We start from the raw sequence: 22436 nt of genomic DNA, 5'->3' as shown, positions 1-22436 counted from the left end.
TACAAAAGACCGTCAATAGATCTCGAAAGAACTGGTCTAGCAAACTTGACGATGCACTATGGGCTTATAGGACTGCTTATAAGAATCCCATGGGCATGTCACCGTATAAAATGGTTTACGGTAAGGCCTGTCATCTACCTCTTGAGCTGGAATACAAAGCTTATTGGGCAATCAAAGAGCTCAACTTTGATTTCAAACTTGCCGGTGAGAAGCGGTTGTTTGATATCAGCTCGTTAGATGAATGGAGAGCCCAGGCATATGAGAATGCCAAGTTGTTCAAGGAAAAGGTTAAGAGATGGCACGACAAACGAATACAGAAACGAGAGTTCAACGTAGGTGATTATGTCTTGTTATACAATTCTCGTTTGAGATTCTTTGCAGGCAAGCTTCTCTCTAAATGGGAAGGCCCCTATGTTATCGGGGAAGTATATCGTTCCGGTGCCATCAAAATCAATAACACGGAAGGAAATTTTCCTAGAGTGGTAAATGGGCAAAGAATCAAGCATTACATCTCTGGTACTCCCACAGATGTTGAGACCAATATCATCGATGTCATAACTCCAGAGGAGTACATAAGGGATGTTTATCAGCCTGTTTCAGACCATGAAACGAAGATGTATCTGTTTCGGCAAGAAATTGGACTCTGATACTTTTCCAATAGGAAATTTCCTCAGTTTTGGAATTTTTGGAAAATTAGAAAAATAAAAAGCAGTCCGGAGAGCAAACAAGGAAGCCACAAGGGCCCACTCCGCCACCACCCCCTGGTGGCGGTGCGCAAGCTTGTGGGCACCTCGTGTGCCTCCCGGACTCCGTTTTCTTGCGGAGGACTCCTTCTGGCCTAGAAAAAATCAATATATAGTTGCCCGAAGGTTTTGATCTCCGTATCGCGTAGTTTTCCTCTGTTTTCGTTTCGAGCTTGTTGTCTGCCGCAGATTTAGAGCAAAGATGTCTCAGGAATCTGTTGGGGAGAATGATCTTCACCAAGTTCATGAGGAAGTAGATGCTGATCTGAAAAGAGTAGAAGTTACAGAAGCCACAGACCAAGCTAAGGAGAAAACCCAAGCTAGGGAGGAAGTTCAACCTATGTTCAACATTGAAGACGTTGAAGGAGTAGACTTTCTCCAACCCTTCCTCCACATGTTATCTCCATCCTTGATTGAAGTCTTGAGGTTTTGCGAAACAACTCGTGCTCGCAATATTTCTCTTTCTCGTGAAGTTGTTTTGCTGGAAAACCATGTCATAGATCTCAGAGGTATAAATCAAAAGATTGATAGCTCTCTTGGAATCAAAGGCAACAACAACACCACCATCACCGCCAAAGGAAGACAACTAAGCATTGGTATGGGCAATCCCCTTGGCTTCTGCCAAGCTTGGGGGAGTTGCCCTGGTATCGTATCACCTTTATATCTTTTGCTTTTACCTTTGTTTTAGTTCTTTCCTTTTCAGTTTTTATTTCTTCTTTTAGAGGAATAAGTCTTTAGTTTTTAGTTTGAGTCTTTTGCTTTGTCTCTCCCCCGATGTATTCGAGCTTACGAGCTATATAATAAAGAGTGTCTTAGTCAAGGGCTTTGCTTTGTGCCATGATCAAAGAGTATGAAAAGAACGATAGCATGAAAGATCATGAGACGATCTTATGGAAAGTGATAACTTCACTTATGACACGTATGATGATTGAAACTTGTTGATAATAAATTAACATAGACCTCAGTCATTGTTGCAATTAATAAGAAGTAATAAGGAAAGAGAGGTTCACATATAAATATATCATCTTAGACACTTTTTACAATTGTGAGCACTCACCAAACTATTACATGCCTAGGAGTAGAAGTTGGACAAGGAAGACAACATAATGAATTGTGTTTGCTTGGTTCCAAACAATGTTATATGATTAGAGATCCCTTAGCATGTGACGATTGCTTCCACCTCATATTAGCCAAAACTCCCGCACCAAGTAGAGATACTACCTGTGCATTCATAAACCTCCAACCCAGTTTTGCCATGAGAGTCCATCATACCTACCTATGGATTGAATAAGATCCTTCAAGTAAGTTGTCATCGGTGCAAGCAATAAAAATTGCTCTCTAATATGTATGATCTATTAGTGTGTGGAAAATAAGCTTTGTACGAACCTGTGATGAGGAAGACATAAAAGCGACAGACTGCATAATAAAGTTCTTTATCACGGGAGGCAATATAAAGTGACGTTCCTCCGCACTAAGAGGACACGCATTCAAACCTCAAAAGCGCATGACAACCTCTGCTTCCCTCTGCGAAGGGCCTATCTTGCACCTTTACTTTTTACCCTTGTAAGAGTCATGGTGATCATCACCAATTCCCTTTTTGCCTTTGTCTTGGCTACCGTCACATGCTTGGGAAAGATCTATATTCATATATCAACTTGGAGTTGAGTACTTATGCTTTATTGTTGTTGACTTTACCCTTGAGGTAAACCGTTGGGAGGCAAAACTATAAGCCCCTATCTTCCTCTGTGTCCAGCTGAAGCTTTGACACCATGAGTACCATGTGAGTTATAACAATTGTGGAAAACAAAAGAGATGATTGAGTATGTGGGTTTGCCTTACAAGCTCTTATTTGACTCTTTCAGATGTTGTGATAAATTGCAATTGCTTCAATGACTATGGACTATTGTTGGTTACTTCTCGGTAAGGTTTTTGCTTCATGCTTTGCTTTGTGAAGGAATTGTTACTTTCCCATAAGAATCTTTATGATATATTGTTGTTCTATGTGTGATCATGATGCCCTCATGTCATATTATGTTTTATCGACACCTTCATCCCTAAACATGTGGACATGTTTATGGAACTTGGTTTTCGCTTGAGGACAAGCGAGGTCTAAGCTTGGGGGAGTTGATACGTCCATTTTACATCATGCTTTCATGTTGATATTTATTGCTTCTTGGGCTATTATATTACTTGTGGTACCATATTTATGTCTTTTATCTCTTATTTTGCAAGGATTATTTGAAGAGGGAGAATTCAGGCAGCTGGAATTCTGGACTGGAAAAGGAGCAAATCCTAGTCCACTATTATGCACATCTCCAAATGCCCTGAAAATTTACGTGGATTTTTTCTGGAATATAATAAAAATATTGGGCGAAAGAACTACCGGAGGGGGCCCACCAGGGCCCGACAAGCTTGCCCACCGTCGCCACCCCCCTGGTGGCGCAGGGCAAGCTTGTGGGCTGCCTGAAGGCCCACTAGCCCCCCTCTTTTTCTATATGAAGCGTCCTGGTCTGGAAAAAATCAATCGGGGGCTTTTTCGTGGTTTCGCCGCTGCCACGAGGCGGAACTTGAGCAGATCCAATCTAGAGCTCCGGCAGGACGATCCTGTCAGGGAAATTTCCCTCCCGGAGGGGGGAATCGTCGCCATCGTCATCACCAACACTCCTCTCGTCGGAGGGGAGGCATCTTCATCAACATCTTAATCAGCACCATCTCCTCTCCAATCCCTAGTTCATCTCTTGTAACCAATCTTCGTCTCGCAACTCCGATTGGTACTTGTAAGGTTGCTAGTAGTGTTGATTACTCTTTGTAGTTGATGCTAGTTGGATTATTTGGTGGAAGAGTTTAAGTTCAGATCCTTGATGCTATTCATTACACCTCTGGTCATGATTATGATTATGTCTTATGAGTAGTTACTTTTGTTCCTGAGGACATGGGATAAGTCATGCTGATAATAGTCATATGAATTTGATATTCGTTCGATATTTTGATATGTTGTATGTTGTTTTTCCTCTAATGGTGTTATTGTGGGGAACGTCGCATGGGAAACAAAAAATTTCCTAGGCGCACGAAAACCTATCATGGTGATGTCCATCTACGAGAGGGGATGAGTGATCTATGTACCCTTGTAGATCGTACAGCAGAAGCGTTAGAGAACGCGGTTGATGTAGTGGAACGTCCTCACGTCCCTCGATCCGCCCCGCGAACAATCCCGCGATCAGTCCCACGATCTAGTACCGAACGGACGGCACCTCCGCGTTCAGCACACGTACAGCTCGACGATGATCTCGGCCTTCTTGATCCATCAAGAGAGACGGAGAGGTAGAAGAGTTCTCCGGCAGCGTGACGGCGCTCCGGAGGTTGGTGATGACCTTGTCTCAGCAGGGCTCCACCCGAGCTCCGCAGAAACGCGATCTAGAGGAAAAACCGTGGAGGTATGTGGTCGGGCAGCCGTGAGAAAGTCGTCTCAAATCAGCCCTAATTGCTCCATATATATAGGAGGAGGGAGGGGGGCCTTGCCTTGGGGTCCAAGGACCCCCAAGGAGTCAGCCGAGCCAAGGGGGGGAGGACTCCCCCCCCAAACCGAGTTGGACTTGGTCTGGTGGGAGGAGTCCCCCTTCCTTCCCACCTCCTTCCTTTTTTTTTCTTTCCTCTTGATTTTTCTTCTCTTGGCGCATTGGGCACTTGTGGGCTGTCCCACCAGCCCACTAAGGGCTGGTGTGACTCCCCCAATGCCTATGGGCTTCCCCGGGGTGGGTTGCCCCCCCCCCCCCCCCGGTGAACTCCCGGAACCCATTCGTCATTCCCGGTACATTCCCGGTAACTCCGAAAACCTTCCGGTAATCAAATGAGGTCATCCTATATATCAATCTTCATTTCCGGACCATTCTGGAAACCCTCGTGACGTCCGTGATCTCATCCGGGACTCCGAACAACATTCGGTAACCAACCATACCTTAAGTGTGCAGACCCTGCGGGTTCGAGAACTATGTAGACATGACCCGAGAGACTCCTCGGTCAATATCCAATAGCGGGACCTGGATGCCCATATTGGATCCTACATATTCTACGAAGATCTTATCGTTTGAACCTCAGTGCCAAGGATTCGTATAATCCCGTATGTCATTCCCTTTGTCCTTCGGTATATTACTTGCCCGAGATTCGATCGTCACTATCCGCATACCTATTTCAATCTCGTTTACCGGCAAGTCTCTTTACTTGTTCCGTAATCCAAGATCCCGCAACTTACACTAAGTTACATTGCTTGCAAGGCTTGTGTGTGATGTTGCATTACCGAGTGGGCCCCGAGATACCTCTCCGTCACACGGAGTGACAAATCCCAGTCTTGATCCATACTAACTCAACTAACACCTTCGGAGATACCTGTAGAGCATCTTTATAGTCACCCAGTTACGTTGCGACACACAAAGCATTCCTCCGGTGTCAGTAAGTTATATGATCTCATGGTCATAGGAATAAATACTTGACACGCAGAAAACAGTAGCAACAAAATGACACGATCAACATACTACGTCTATTAGTTTGGGTCTAGTCCATCACGTGATTCTCCCAATGACGTGATCCAGTTATCAAGCAACAACACCTTGTTCATAATCAGAAGACACTGACTATCATTGATCAACTGGCTAGCCAACTAGAGGCATGCTAGGGACGGTGTTTTGTCTATGTATCCACACATGTAAATGAGTCTTCATTCAATACAATTATAGCATGGATAATAAACTATTATCTTGATACATGAATTATAATAATAACTATACATTTATTATTGCCTCTAGGGCATAATTCCAACAGTCTCCCACTTGCACTAGAGTCAATAATCTAGCCCTCACATCACCATGTGAATTAAATTGTAATAAATCTAACACCCATACAGTTCTAGTGTCGATCATGTTTTGGCCGTGGAAGAGGTTTAGTCAGCGGGTCTGCTACATTCAGATCCGTGTGCACTTTGCATATATTTACGTCCTCCTCCTCGACGTAGTCGCGGATGAGGTTGAAGCGTCGTTTGATGTGTCTGGTCTTCTTGTGAAACCTTGGCTCCTTTGCTAAGGCAATGGCACCAGTGTTGTCACAGAACAAGGTTATTGGATCCAGTGCACTTGGCACCACTCCAAGATCCGTCATGAACTGCTTCATCCAGACACCCTCCTTAGCCGCCTCCGAGGCAGCCATGTACTCCGCTTCACATGTAGAATCTGCTACGACGCTTTGCTTGGAACTGCACCAGCTTACTACACCCCCATTAAGAATAAATACGTATCCGGTTTGCGACTTAGAGTCGTCCGGATCTGTGTCAAAGCTTGCATCGACGTAACCTTTTACGGCGAGCTCTTCGTCACCTCCATACACGAGAAACATCTCCTTAGTCCTTTTCAGGTACTTCAGGATATTCTTGACCGCTGTCCAGTGATCCACTCCTGGATTACTCTGGAACCTACCTACCATACTTATGGCCAGGCTAACATCCGGTCTAGTGCACAGCATCGCATACATGATAGAACCTATGGCTGAAGCATAGGGGACGGAGCGCATATGCTCTCTATCTTCATCAGTTGCCGGGCACTGAGTCTTACTCAATCTCGTACCTTGTAACACTGGCAAGAACCCTTTCTTGGACTGTTCCATTTTGAACCTCTTCAAAACTTTATCAAGGTATGTGCTTTGTGAAAGTCCTATCAGGCGTTTTGATCTATCCCTATAGATCTTAATGCCTAGAATGTAAGCATCTTCTCCTAGGTCCTTCATAGAGAAACTTTTATTCAAGTAACCTTTTATGCTCTCCAAAAGCTCTACGTTGTTTCCAATCAGTAATATGTCATCCACATATAATATTAGAAACGCCACAGAGCTCCCACTCACTTTCTTGTAAATACAAGATTCTCCAACCACTTGTATAAACCCAAATGCTTTGATCACCTCATCAAAGCGTTTGTTCCAACTCCGAGATGCTTGCACCAGTCCATAAATGGATCGCTGGAGCTTGCACACCTTGTTAGCATTTTTAGGATCGACAAAACCTTCGGGTTGCATCATATACAACTCTTCCTTAAGGAAACCGTTAAGGAACGCCGTTTTGACATCCATCTGCCAGATTTCATAATCGAAAAATGCAGCTATTGCTAACATGATTCTGACGGACTTAAGCATTGCCACGGGAGAGAAAATCTCATCGTAGTCAATTCCTGGAACTTGTGAAAAACCCTTTGCCACAAGTCGAGCTTTATAAACGGTCACATTACCGTCAGCGTCCGTCTTCTTCTTAAAGATCCATTTGTTCTAAATAGCCTTGCGGCCCTCGGGTAGTATCTCCAAAGTCCACACTTTGTTCTCATACATGGATCCTATCTCGGATTTCATGGCTTCTAGCCATTTGTTGGAATCTGGGCCCACCATCGCTTCTTCATAATTTGCAGGTTCATTGTTGTCTAACAACATGATTGATAAGACGGGATTACCGTACCACTCTGGAGCAGCGCGTGATCTCGTCGACCTGCGTGGTTCAACAGAAACTTGAACTGGAGTTTCATGATCATCATCATTAACTTCCTCCTCAACCGGCGTCGCAATGACAGAGGTTTCCCCTTGCCCTGCGCCACCATCCAGAGGGATGAGAGGTTCGACAACCTCGTCAAGTTCTATCTTCCTCCCACTCAACTCTCTCGAGAGAAACTCCTTCTCGAGAAAAGTTCCGTTCTTAGCAACAAACACTTTGCCCTCGGATTTGAGATAGAAGGTGTACCCAACTGTCTCTTTTGGGTAACCTATGAAGACGCATTTTTCCGCTTTGGGTTCCAGCTTTTCAGGCTGAAGCTTTTTGACATAAGCATCACATCCCCAAACTTTAAGAAACGACAACTTTGGCCTTTTGCCATACCACAGTTCGTATGGTGTCGTCTCAACGGATTTTGATGGTGCCCTATTTAAAGTGAATGCAGCTGTTTCTAATGCATAACCCCAAAATGATAACGGCAAATCAGTAAGAGACATCATAGATCGCACCATCTCTAACAAAGTACGATTACGACGTTCGGATACACCATTACGCTGTGGTGTTCGAGGCGGCGTTAACTGCGAAACAATTCCACATTGTCTTAAGTGAGCACCAAACTCGAAACTCAGATATTCACCCCCACGATCAGACCGTAGGAACTTGATCTTCTTGTTACGATGATTTTCCACTTCACTCTGAAATTGCTTGAAATTTTCAAATGTTTCAGACTTGTGCTTCATCAAGTAGACATAACCATATCTACTTAAATCGTCAGTGAAGGTGAGGAAATAACGATATCCGCCGCGTGCCTCTACGCTCATTGGACCACACACATCGGTATGTATGATTTCCAACAAGTCACTTGCACGCTCCATTGTTCCGGAGAACGGAGTCTTAGTCATCTTGCCCATGAGGCATGGTTCGCACGTGTCAAGTGAATCAAAGTCAAGTGACTCCAAAAGTCCATCAGCATGGAGTTTCTTCATGCGCTTTACACCAATATGACCCAAGCGGCAGTGCCACAAAAATATGGCGCTATCATTGTTTACTCTAACTCTTTTGGTCTCAATGTTATGTATATGTGTATCGCTATCAAGATTCAATATGAACAATCCTCTCACATTCGGTGCATGACCATAAAAGATGTTACTCATAGAAATAGAACAACCATTATTCTCAGACTTAAAAGAGTAACCGTCTCGCAATAAACAAGATCCAGATATAATGTTCATGCTCAACGCAGGCATTAAATAACAATGATTTAAGTTCATCACTAATCCCGATGGTAGCTGAAGTGACACTGTGCCGACGGCGATTGCATCAACCTTGGAACCATTTCCTACGCGCATCGTCACTTCGTCTTTCGCCAGCCTTCGTCTATTCCGCAGTTCCTGTTTCGAGTTGCAAATGTGAGCAACAGAACCGGTATCGAATACCCAGGCACTACTACGAGAGCCGGTTAAGTACACATCAATAACATGTATATCAAATATACCTGATTTTTCTTTGCCCGCCTTCTTATCTGCCAGATACTTGGGGCAATTGCGCTTTCCAGTGACCCATACCCTTGCAATAGAAGCACTCCGTTTCAGGCTTAGGTCCAGCCTTGGGTTTCTTCGGCGGATTGGCAACAGGCTTGCCATTCTTCTTCGAATTGCCCTTCTTGCCTTTGCCGTTTCTCTTGAAACTAGTGGTCTTGCTCACCATCAACACTTGATGCTCTTTACGGAGTTCAGACTCTGCGACTTTTAGCATCGCAAACAACTCGCCGGGAGACTTGTTCATCCCTTGCATGTTGTAGTTCAACACAAAGCCTTTATAGCTTGGCGGCAGTGATTGAAGGATTCTGTCAGTGATAGCCTCTTGCGGGAGTTCAATCCCCAGCTCAGCTAGACGGTTTGAGTACCCAGACATTTTGAGCACATGTTCACTGATAGACGAGTTTTCCTCCATCTTGCAAGCATAGAATTTATCGGAGGTCTCATACCTCTCGATCCGAGCGTTCTTCTGAAAGATAAACTTCAACTCCTGGAACATCTCAAATGCTCCATGACGCTCAAAGCAACGTTGAAGTCCCGGTTCTAAGCCATACAAGACTGCACATTGAACTATTGAGTAGTCCTCCTTACGTGCTAACCAAGCGTTCTTAACATCCTGATCAGCCGTAGCGGGTGGTTCATCTCCTAGCGCAGCATTAAGGACATAATCCTTCTTCCCAGCTTGTAAGATTAGCTTAAGATTACGAGCCCAGTCTACAAATTCAGGATGACACTCGCGTGAGCCATGATCTACAACACAAATATATTCAAAGTGGACTTAGACTATGTTCAAGATAATTAGAGTTTAACTTAATCGAATTATATGCTAAACCCCCACTCAAAACGTACATCTCTCTAGTCATTTGAGTGGTTCATGATCCACTTACACTATCCCAAGTCCGATCATCACGTGAGTTGAGTATAGTTTCAGTGGTAAGCATCCCTATGCTAATCATACCAACTATATGATTCATGATCGACCTTTCGGTCTCATGTGTTCCGAGGCCATGTCCGCACATGCTAGGCTCGTCAAGCTTAACCCGAGTGTTCCGCGTGCGCAACTGTTTTGCACCCGTTGTATGTGAACGTTGAGTCTATCACACCCGATCATCACGTGGTGTCTCAAAACGATGAACTGTAGCAACGGTGCACAGTCGGGGAGAACACAATTTCGTCTTGAAATTTTAGTGAGAGATCACCTCATAATGCTACCGTTGTTCTAAGCAAAATAAGGTGCATAAAAGGATTAACATCACATGCAATTCATAAGTGACATGATATGGCCATCATCACGTGCTTCTTGATCTCCATCACCAAAGCACCGGCACGATCTTCTTGTCACCGGCGCCACACCATGATCATCCATCAACGTGTTGCCATCGGGGTTGTCGTGCTACTTATGCTATTACTACTAAAGCTACATCCTAGCAAAATAGTAAACGCATCTGCAAGCACAAACGTTAGTATAAAGACAACCCTATGGCTCCTGCCGGTTGCCGTACCATCGGCGTGCAAGTCGATATTTCTATTACAACATGATCATCTCATACATCCAATATATCACATCACATCATTGGCCATATCACATCACAATCATACCCTGCAAAAACAAGTTAGACGTCCTCTAATTTTGTTGTTGCATGTTTTACGTGGTGACCAAGGGTATCTAGTAGGATCGCATCTTACTTACGCAAACACCACAACGGAGATATATGAGTTGCTATTTAACCTCATCCAAGGACCTCCTCGGTCAAATCCGATTCAACTAAAGTTGGAGAAACCGACACTTGCCAGTCATCTTTGAGCAAAGGGGGTTACTCGTAACGATGAAACCAGTCTCTCGTAAGCGTACGAGTAATGTCGGTCCAAGCCGCTTCAATCCAACAATACCGCGGAATCAAGAAAAGACTAAGGAGGGCAGCAAAACGCACATCACCGCCCACAAAAAATTTTGTGTTCTACTCGAGAAGACATCTACGCATGAACCTAGCTCATGATGCCACTATGGGGAACGTCGCATGGGAAACAAAAAATTTCCTACGCGCACGAAAACCTATCATGGTGATGTCCATCTACGAGAGGGGATGAGTGATCTACGTACCCTTGTAGATCGTACAGTAGAAGCGTTAGAGAACGCGGTTGATGTAGTGGAACGTCCTCGCGTCCCTTGATCCGCCCCGCGAACAATCCCGCGATCAGTCCCACGATCTAGTACCGAACGGACGGCACCTCCGCGTTCAGCACACGTACAGCTCGACGATGATCTCGGCCTTCTTGATCCAGCAAGAGAGACGGAGAGGTAGAAGAGTTCTCCGGCAGCGTGACGGTGCTCCGGAGGTTGGTGATGACCTTGTCTCAGCAGGGCTCCGCCCGAGCTCCGCAGAAACGCGATCTAGAGGAAAAGCCGTTGAGGTATGTGGTCGGGCAGCCGTGAGAAAGTCGTCTCAAATCAGCCCTAATTGCTCCATATATATAGGAGGAGGGAGGGGGGCCTTGCCTTGGGGTCCAAGGACCCCCAAGGAGTCGGCCGAGCCAAGGGGGGAGGACTCCCCCCCCCAAACCGAGTTGGACTTGGTCTGGTGGGAGGAGTCCCCCTTCCTTCCCACCTCCTTCCTTTTTTTTTCTTTCCTCTTGATTTTTCTTCTCTTGGCGCATTGGGCACTTGTGGGCTGTCCCACCAGCCCACTAAGGGCTGGTGTGACTCCCCCAATGCCTATGGGATTCCCCGGGGTGGGTTGCCCCCCCCCCCCCGGTGAACTCCCGGAACCCATTCGTCATTCCCGGTACATTCCCGGTAACTCCGAAAACCTTCCGGTAATCAAATGAGGTCATCCTATATATCAATCTTCGTTTCCGGACCATTCCGGAAACCCTCGTGACGTCTGTGATCTCATCCGGGACTCCGAACAACATTCGGTAACCAACCATATAACTCAAATACGCATAAAACAACGTCGAACCTTAAGTATGCAGACCCTGCGGGTTCGAGAACTATGTAGACATGACCCGAGAGACTCCTCGGTCAATATCCAGTAGCGGGACCTGGATGCCCATATTGGATCCTACATATTCTACGAAGATCTTATCGTTTGAACCTCAGTGCCAAGGATTCGTATAATCCCGTATGTCATTCCCTTTGTCCTTCGGTATATTACTTGCCCGAGATTCGATCGTCAGTATCCGCATACCTATTTCAATCTCGTTTACCGGCAAGTCTCTTTACTCGTTCCGTAATCCAAGATCCCGCAACTTACACTAAGTTACATTGCTTGCAAGGCTTGTGTGTGATGTTGCATTACCGAGTGGGCCCCGAGATACCTCTCCGTCACACGGAGTGACAAATCCCAGTCTTGATCCATACTAACTCAACTAACACCTTCGGAGATACCTGTAGAGCATCTTTATAGTCACCCAGTTACGTTGCGACGTTTGATACACACAAAGCATTTCTCCGGTGTCAGTAAGTTATATGATCTCATGGTCATAGGAATAAATACTTGACACGCAGAAAACAGTAGCAACAAAATGACACGATCAACATGCTACGTCTATTAGTTTGGGTCTAGTCCATCACGTGATTCTCCCAATGACGTGATCCAGTTATCAAGCAACAACACCTTGTTCATAATCAGAAGACACTGACTATCATTGATCAACTGGCTAGCCAACTAGAGGCATGCTAGGGACGGTGTTTTGTCTATGTATGCACACATGTAAATGAGTCTTCATTCAATACAATTATAGCATAGATAATAAACTATTATCTTGATACAGGAATTATAATAATAACTATACATTTATTATTGCCTCTAGGGCATAATTCCAACAGTTATGTGAACGTCGACTACATAACACTTCACCATATTTGGGCCTAGAGGAAGGCATTGGGAAGTAGTAAGTAGATGATGGGTTGCTCGAGTACAGAAGCTTAAACCCCAGTCTATGCGTTGCTTCGTGAGGGGCTGATTTGGATCCACTAGTTTAATGTTATGGTTAGACTTTGTCTTAATTCTTCTTTTGTAGTTGCGGATGCTTGCGAGAGAAGTTAATCATAAGTTGGATGCTTGTCCAAATAAGGGCAGTACCCAAGCGCCGGTCCACCCACATATCGAACTATCAAAGTAACGAACGCGAATCATATGAACATGATGAAACTAGCATGACAGAAATCCATGTGTGTCCTTGGGAGCGTTTTTCCTCCTATAAGACTTTGTTCAGGCTTGTCCCTTGCTACAAAAGGGATTGGGCCAATTGCTGCACCGTTGCTACTAGTTGTTACTTGTTACTCTTTGCTTGCTACGTTTCACCTCGCTACACAATCACTTGTCACCGGTACTTTCAGTGCTTGCAGTTATTACCTTGCTGAAATCCGTTTATCAGAGCCTTCTGCTCCTCGTTGGGGTTCGACACTCTTACTTATCGAAAGGACTACGATTGATCCCCCATACTTGTGGGTCATCACTGGCTGAGGAGGTGGCGCGAAGAACTAGGGCTAATGTTATGGAATACATGCAGATATTCAACGCACCATCCAAAGGAAAGTGCCCTACTAGATGGAAACCGCCTCCGAGTGATACGATCAAGATCAATGCAGATGGGTCCTTTATTCCAGGGCAGGCGGATTCGAGCTGGGGTGTTGTGGCTAGAGATGGCAATGGAGAAGTACTGGCTGCTCGTGCGGGTCGCCGGGCACACGCAAATGATGCATTCGCTGCCAAGGTTTATGCCCTCTCACATGCAATAGCAATGGCGACTGACCTAGGCGTTGTGCGGGTGATATTTGAAACGGATAGCACGCTACTAATGGAGGCTATGGATCTAACTCGCGTGGATGCATCAGCGTATGCATCGGTAATAGAGGACATGAAATACCAGCTGAAGATCTGGTTCTCCCAACAAAAGATCTCGGTCTGCCGCCGAGAAGCAAACGTTGTCGCGCATCAGCTAGCTAGTATTGGTCGTATGTATGAAACAAACCACTTCGAAGAGTGGGGGAACATTGTTCCTGCCTAAGTGGCAGCTTGTGTTGAGGGGGATTTACCCTCGCACCGTCATAGTTAATGAGAATTGGTGTTGCCTTCAAGAAAACAAGCATGTCTCCACCTTAGTTACAAGTGTTACATAATATGCGCCAGGAAATGAAGGCTGGGTATTCATCCAGTTTTTTTCCTATAAATATAGTGTATGAACCATACAACGCAACACTAGCAATATATGAACAAAACAACACTAGTATAACGACAATAGCAATATTTCAATGTATCAGACCATAACGACATGAATACATAAGTACTTTTGATTGATACAGTGATGATATCCTGCTTATAATATAACTCTGCGGTCGCCTTTTTGAAAGAGATTGATGACATCTTCATCCTTCACTTGATTGAAAAGTTATATCTCAACAAATGTAACCAAATAATTATTCAAATATTCATCACCCATTTTATTCCTTAGCTTATTCTTCACGTAGCTCATTGAAGAAAATACCCTTTGAACACTAGTAGTAGCTACTGGCAGAATCAATACCAACTTAAGAAGCTTATAAACAATATGATATTGTTCATGCTTGTTTGTCTCAACAAGCATAAGTGGAAGCTGACACAGATTTTTCAGGTTTTGAAACCTTTCATCTCTACGCACATTAGTAACATCCCTCTTCTTCATCTACATCACATAAACTAAGTAAAAAAATTAATGGCTTCTACTCCTTATATCAACCATAGGCAATGTCATTTATAAGAAATCTTCAGATTACTTAAATAAATAGAGGGCAAAAAAGACGAGAGCAGCAATACCATAGACTAGTTCTTTCCAACAAGTATTGTGATACAGAGGGAGTACTTGTGATGCATCCTTTGGGTTAAGTCGGCATATTCACCTCGTATGTATTCATATACCAAGCGTTGAAATAATAATTTGGTAATGCATTGCAATATTCTGCACTCCATCTTTCCAGAGTACAATGTGACACGTTGCTTGAGAGCATTGCAATAATAATTTGATAACGTTCATGACAAGATACTTGTGATTACACGCATCCACCTTTGTGGTGCATTCATTACATATGCAATCTCTGCATCAACTTTCTAAACATCATTGAAACCTTTTTGGCACACAGCAATAAAATATGATGAAAACGAACGTAAGACATATTGCAATTCATTAGTTCTTCCTCTAGCACTTTTTAAGCATACTAAATTATGCAAAAAGGACTGCACTAAAACTTGTGCTAGGAAACATTGCAAAGTACTACTCCCTCGGTCTCAAAAATTGTGTTTTAGATTTGTTTAAATATGAATGTATCTAGTCACGTTTTAGTATTTAGATACATCCATTTTCAAACAAACATAAGACAAGAATTTTGAAACGGAGGAAATACTATTTAACATGGACATTATGAATATTTTCTGACAAAACAAGAGAACCACACTACGTAAGACAAGACTGCAATTTGTTAGTTAAGCAATTCTTATACGGTTTTGCTAGTTCTCAGCTAGTTGAGTTTTTGTTTTTGTCTCGATCACCTCTATACCTGATACATTAATACACTCAGATTTATACGCGTATAGTTTTCTCCTGTTTATGTCGTTGTTTTTTGTGTGTGAGCAGTCAAGACTGGGTCTTTGTGTGGTTAGGACCATAATTGGCTTTTCAACGCTAATCTTTTTTACCTTTTTTGTGTTGACCCTATGCTACAAGTACTTGTGGGAGAGAAGAAACAAGGTGAGCTTCTTTTTTCTTTTTTGAATTTATTTTCTGGTTCTTGTTATCATTTGGTTTTATTTTCTATTTTCTATTTACTGTTTCTCTGTTCATATTTTCCTACTTTGTGTTTTAGTCTTTATTTCTTGTACATGTAAACACTTTGTAACTAATTTATTCCACTCTTTTCCCTTTTCCTAAATAAGTGTGTTCATTTTATTTAACTTAATGTTCATTTGTTATCATAGATTATAAAATTGTCTATTTGGGCTTTCATTATTCAAAGTCGAGTCGCAACTGCAAGACTTAAAATGTGGCCGTAACTTTAAATATTCAAAGTCGGGTTGCAACTTCAAATATTCAAAGTCGGGTGGCAACTGCATGTATTTGAAGTCGGGCCGCAACTGCAAGTATTTAAAGTTGGGTCGCAACTGCAAGATTTGAAATGTGGCCACAACTGTAAATATTCAAAGTCGGGTTGCAACTGTAAATATTCAAAGTCGGATGGCAACTGCATGTATTTGAAGTCGGGCAGCAACTGCAAGTATTCAAAGTTGGGTCGCAACTGCAAGATATGAAATGTGGCCGCAACTACAAATATTCAAAGTCGGGTCGCAACTGCAATTATTCGAAGTCGGGTCGCAACTGCATGTATTCGAAGTCGGGTCGCAACTGCAAGATATGAAATGTGGCCGCAACTGCAAATATTCAAAGTCGGGTCGCAACTGCAATTATTCAAAGTCGGGTCGCAACTGCATGTATTCGAAGTCCGATCGCAACTGTAAGTATTCAAAGTCGGGTCGCAATTACAAATTACAAGTATTCAAAGTCTAATCGCAACTGCAAATACTCAAAGTCAGGTCGTAATTGCAAGTATTCATAGTCGGGGCACAATTGCAAGTATTTATAGTCGGGTCGCAACTACAAGTATTCACAGACGGGTCGCAACTTCAAATCTTATTTGTGCAACAACTACATGAAAAAGGTAGAATCAAGTTGTTTTTTACTAAGAAAAATACAAATTATTACATCACAATTCATATAATAAGGACACACTACTTCTTTGTACAAAAATGTTTAGTGGTCAAAGTAGTTGAAGCTAACAAGCCATTATGTAGCTTTTTTTGCTCATTCTTTTTTTCTCTACCGACGATTTTTTTCAAAAGATGCGACTTGCAGCAATAAAAATCAAACGAGTAGTTATTGGACCGGCTAGATGAAATGCATAGCAACAACAACCAAAAATATGACATGTCAGCCCAAAAAAATAAAATGATGGACTAAAGGAAACAAAAAGACAAATACAAAAATACAATAATATTATGTGAATGAGACCATAGAAAATCTCAGCTAGCTGAGTTCTAGGCACTCCCATTTTTATAAGAGACACCAAAATTTCTTCTTAACTTCACACTACAGGTTATGCTATACAACTCCGCGGCAGACACTGGAGCCCTCTTGATGGCAGCCTTGGCAACCTTGGCACCCGCAGGATCCTTCTTCTTCACGCCCTTGATGACACGCACAGAAAAACTGCCAAGAGGAGGGTAGCTGGCCAAGGTCTCCACAACCATGGGCTTGGTGGGAATCATCTTCACGATACCGGCATCACCGTTCTTTCAGGAACTTGGGCAGCGCCTCCAGCTCCTTACCAGATCGCCTGTCGATCTTGGTCACCAGCTCAGCAAACTTGACAGCAATGTGAGAAGTGTGGCTGTCCAGCATTGGGGCATAGCCTTTGCTAATCTGACTGACCAGGGTGGTTCATTATGATGACCTGGGAGGTGAAGTTGGCTGCCTCTTTGGCAGGGTCATCCTTGGAGTTGGATGCAACAAACCCACGCTTCAAATCCTTCACGGCAACGTTCTTCACATTGAAGCCAACAATGTCACCACAAAGCGCCTCCAGGAGAGACTCATGGTGCATCTCAAGTTCTCAACGATGCAGAGGCCGGGACTCAGCCTCCATTTCGAAAAAAATCTCAAGTTCTCAACAGACATGACCTCAGTTGTCAGACCAATGGGACCAAAGGTAACAACCATACCAGGCTTGATGACACCAGTCTAAACACGGCCAATGGGTACAGTTCCAATGCCACCAAGTTTGTAAACGTCCTCGAAGGGAAGACGCAGGGAGCAACTAGTTAACAAACGCTTTCTCGGAAGCATCCCAGCGATCGTTCCTACGCGCCGTCACTTGGCGCGTTTTCAGCCATCGTCATATGTCTTGCTCTGAGCGTTTCGTTCGGATTTTATTTATTTTTTTAATTTTTCGCACGCGTTTTCGTCTTTTTAGTGGGTTTTTTTGAATTTTTGGGTTTTACGGTTTTTCACCTGTCTTTCGTAACTTTTGGATGACTAGTAAGCTTGCACGTGCAATGCACGTCTCCACAATGCTTCTTGAAAAGACACGCTTGCTACAAATTGCATCTCATAAGTAAATCACGATAAACATGAATTTAGAGATCCAACTAAAGACACTAACAACGCTTGTAGATAAAGCTAGGCACCATATTCGGTTCGCTATCATCATGTAAGTTGAGCAACAATGAAAGGTTCTCAAAAGAAGAACAATGGTGGGCATGCGGTCCAATACAGCTAACAGAAGATAGTACAAGCAGAAATAAACATAATGTAATTAAATAAACAATTGGTAAAAGGAATACAACCACAAATAAATTGCATATAATGGTGGAGAAAATGAATCATGATGTATTAGACAACAATGCCCAACCATGTTATGAATTTTGTAGAGTAGCTTAAAAAATGCAAGGAGTAACTTCAAATTTGATTGTGAGATATCATCTATTCCAAGTTGATAACGCATAAAAATACATGGGGAAGGGAATAGAGAAAAGTAGCAATAAAAAGCTATTGCTCTAGTCTAATAAATTTACATGTACAACATTGTCCCATCTTCTTTGAAATGTCTTCACTAAGATTATATTCTCTGCACCTCTTTATCCAGATTTGTTACTCAAAAGGAATTTAGGTTACAAATAACAACAAAAATAGCCAAGATTATACTAAAATATGACATGGTACCATAATTTGCAACTTAGTTTTGCTAGCTAAAAATCTGAAACATGCATACCAACTGAAACAAGATGTGTCTTGTACAAGAAATCCAAGTACGTATTCAACCATCTTGACACCAACCATAAGAAAGGGTATCAATCGCTGAAAAACATGTGAACTATTCTGCCAGTATATTCAAATCACATACAATGAATGCAAGATAACTGATTAAATGAGCCAACCATTTCCACCAAAAAATAGTGTAAGCATGCAAGGAAAGACCAGTTGGTTCAAACACAAGTGAAAACAATAATTCAAGATATCAAAGGGTTGTAATCAATATCCGGGTATTAGATAATTAATGTGAGTTATTCACTACAAAAGAGTGGCGAAACCAAAAAGTACTATGTATATCAGTTTTTTGTGGAAACACAAAAAATATATACAAACCATTTACGACTTCTCTTAAAAACAAGTATATCATCAACAAGTTATATGAGGTAGTAGATCAACATAATGTCATACCACTCTTCTCTTGACAATCAAACTCCCCTTTATATAAATTATAAACACATAAACCATATATAGTAGCCAACAATGTGGTAATTTTCTTTTTTACACCAAGCAACCAAATTACTCGAAAGCAAAAAAGGCATTACCATATTTAGGGAAAGAAGCCAGCATAACATCACGGTTTATTCTAGAATAGCACGCGCCCATGATCAAAAGATTCAGATGGCAATGAAACTTCTTATGTATGCCTATGTTTCTCCTAATAATAGGCGACCACATTTTTTTTACATTCAAACCAAGGTAGAAAATATGCATGTAATCTTAAAAACGATTGTGTAAACCAAGTTAATTTGTTTATACCGTTGAGTCAAATCATAAGTAATTATAACTACGAATTTCAACATATATTTTTACATGGCACTATGACAGTCAAGAGGAAATACATTTATTTAACAGCAAAGTGGTAAATTACTTGATAGTTGTTAGCACTATAAACCTAAAAATATGAGAGTTGACTTCAAGACCCTTGCATATGGCTCCTATATCATAGCATCATAAATCAAAACTAATACTTGCTAGTTACTCTCGTAACACAAGAATTCCTACGGCTACACGGAAAATCTTGTAGTTCATTCTTTCATAGTAAACGCTAACCGAATTATGGTTGCCAACACTCATGCATCACAGTGCCAGGAGCTCAGGAGTCCTGTAAAATAGCAGGAATATCACTATTTTGTCACATATGTAGCACAATACGTAAAAGGAAAATATTATGAATCCCTCGCATTAAAGTGACAATAATATAGGAGGTTTTTGATTTTTAATGGAACTTGTAGCGATCACGCACACAAATGGAGTACTACAGATGGAAGTACTACAGAGATAACAATTGACCAACATGTAGACCAAAATAGTACATCAGAAAACTGAAGTGAGCACACTTGAAGAGTGAAAAAGAGGCGACCCTCAGAATAACTTTCATCACCAGTTTGTTTACTATATATATCCATAGTTAGCAGCATATGACCAATATGACTTCCATAAAAAAGGTTCTTCATTTTTTTACGCATTAGCTTGCATGGTCGGGTCTCGTCGAAAAATGCAACCTCATTCGGTCTACATAAACAAAGGTAGCTCCGCCCTTAGCTACAGCTAGACAAGTCGGAAGAGAATCATGTCCACCCTCCATCCATCTCCGTCTCTCAAACTGATTCAATGTAATTTCTCACCTACTGGTCCATTTAGTTGTTTCACGATTCATCGTTCATCTTGTAATTAACGATGATTTAGTACAATTGTAGTAAATAATCAGGATTGGTTCATTCCAAATAGAAGGAGTATTTTTCAATATCGTGCGTACTGTTTTCTCACTAACCTTGTAAGAATAGTAAGCGTGCACGACGCACGAATGATCTTGGAAAGAAATTTCCTCTGTCATCCTAGTTAGAACAGTTATTTCAAATCATTATTTGTACTACATATAGATTTTGCAGATATAGTTTTTTTCATGAGCACCATGTCTGAGTGAACTTCTCGACCATTCAAACAAAAACACATTACATACCTTAGTCAATTCCGTCCCATAGATTGACACTTAAGTAACTACATTGATAACATCGTCACCGACTCTGGATCCATATAGAACAAAATGCGAAATTAAGTTAGCGATTGAGCATATTTCACCTATTATGGACACTCGAGCATACATAACGGCTCACACGAGTTTGCAGAATAAATCTATGAGATAGTCTGGAAGGTCCACTAATGTACCCAAAAAAAATCCATGTGACTTGCACCCAAAATGTAGGTGAACAAATTTATCATCTTGAGTGCTCGTGTAGGTATCATTTTCTAGCTAGAAAAACAAACCAGAACTTGTCAATGGAGGAGTGTCCATGTCGGTTTAGTTAGATATAATCCAAACTTGCCGAGCAATTGGTATTTTCAAGCAATCATGTACGCTTAATGCACACATGAAGTAATGAACAAATATTTACAATCAAATCATGTTGGACAGAATGCGTCCACCATAATACAATTCACGCAAGCATAAACACCTACACAAACTCTTCTCTTGTTCTTCGATCCCATTTTTATGTATCTCGATATCACACATCTTCACCTCTGCCGGCAAAAGTCAACATGAGTTTATTAAGTGACCATGATCTAATGTATTTTTATAAGAAGAAAAACATAAAAAAATTTAATGGAACTGTATATATTTTAAATACGACATGCGCAAGTTGACTGAACACTATTAAGAAAAACCTTGCTGCCAACTACAGATTATTCATCTGTGTTGCTCCAGAAGATGCACGGTGACGTTGGTGATACTGCTGGTCGTAGTTTCGTTGTCACGTGTTTTTAGACTCCCCCTGTGTGGGTGTTTTAGTCGATTCCTGAGTGAATCTGACTGTGTCTTGTGTTTTTTTCAGACTTGTTTGCTAGGTGTTTTGGGGTTTTCGCCCTGCGGTAGGCTGCTCTATGACGAGTGCCTATGATGGGTTTCCCAAAAAGGCTTTGAAATCGCACCCCTTTCTGTTTTTTCCTTTGTCGAACTTTGTATTTCCGTTATGTTGGTAATGGAAAGGGGTTTGCCCGGTTAAAAAAACTACAGATTATTCAGACGCAAGAGTAGAACATCTAGTGTTCACCTTCGATGGCAACACACCTTTGAGAATCTGATTACGTAGAGTAGAGTATACACAATAGGAAAATAATCACAATTATGTCTCCTATACACACACTAGTGGGGACAGGGCCTATAGCCCCGGCCCGTAAGGGGCTTTAGTCCCGGTTCACCAACCGGGATTAAAGGCCTAACCTTTTCGTCCCGGCCCTCTTACACGCCGGGACTAAAGGTGCTCCACGTGGGCGCCTCGTAGCGCCCCAGGGGCAGGCCCTTTAGTCCCGGTTCGTTACACGGTCCGGGACTAAAGATTTTCAGATTTTGCTGGCTTTTGGTTTTTTTTTTGAATGAAATTATTTTTGGGTTTTAGGGTTTATGTGTTCAGGAGATTAACGTGATGCCTCGTTTGGTGTTCGGGAATTAGTTTTCATATAATTTAAAATAGAAATAATTATGCATATATATATATAAGATTAACTTATCTTACAAGCGATCATATATATACAATTATATGGAGATCTGAATTATCGGGACTAGAGCCCGTCTATTCGATTACATGGACGAACATCAGTAATGGCCCTTAGCTACACTAAATCGTCATTTGTCTTCTATAGCTTCCGTCCTCACAAATCCCGCAAGCTCCTCTGCAACAGCAATCGCGCGTTGCTCTGGTAGGACCTTCGTCCTCATGGCCGTGTGCTATATAAGAAGAGGAGATGAATATGAATATCAATCATGATAACAAAGAATGACGGGTAAAAATAGAGGTGTGAATG

At 42.2% G+C, this 22436-nt stretch overlaps 1 pseudogene; it reads right to left on the bottom strand.

Moving 5' to 3' along the window:
• Positions 1 to 16861: 16861 nt before the first annotated feature.
• Positions 16862 to 22436, bottom strand: part of LOC123405804 — a 34573-nt pseudogene continuing 28998 nt past the window's right edge.

Source organism: Hordeum vulgare, chromosome 6H (genome assembly GCF_904849725.1).
Source record: "Hordeum vulgare subsp. vulgare chromosome 6H, MorexV3_pseudomolecules_assembly, whole genome shotgun sequence".
Taxonomy (NCBI): Eukaryota; Viridiplantae; Streptophyta; class Magnoliopsida; order Poales; family Poaceae; genus Hordeum; species Hordeum vulgare.
This window is presented reverse-complemented; position numbering and strand designations above follow the sequence as displayed.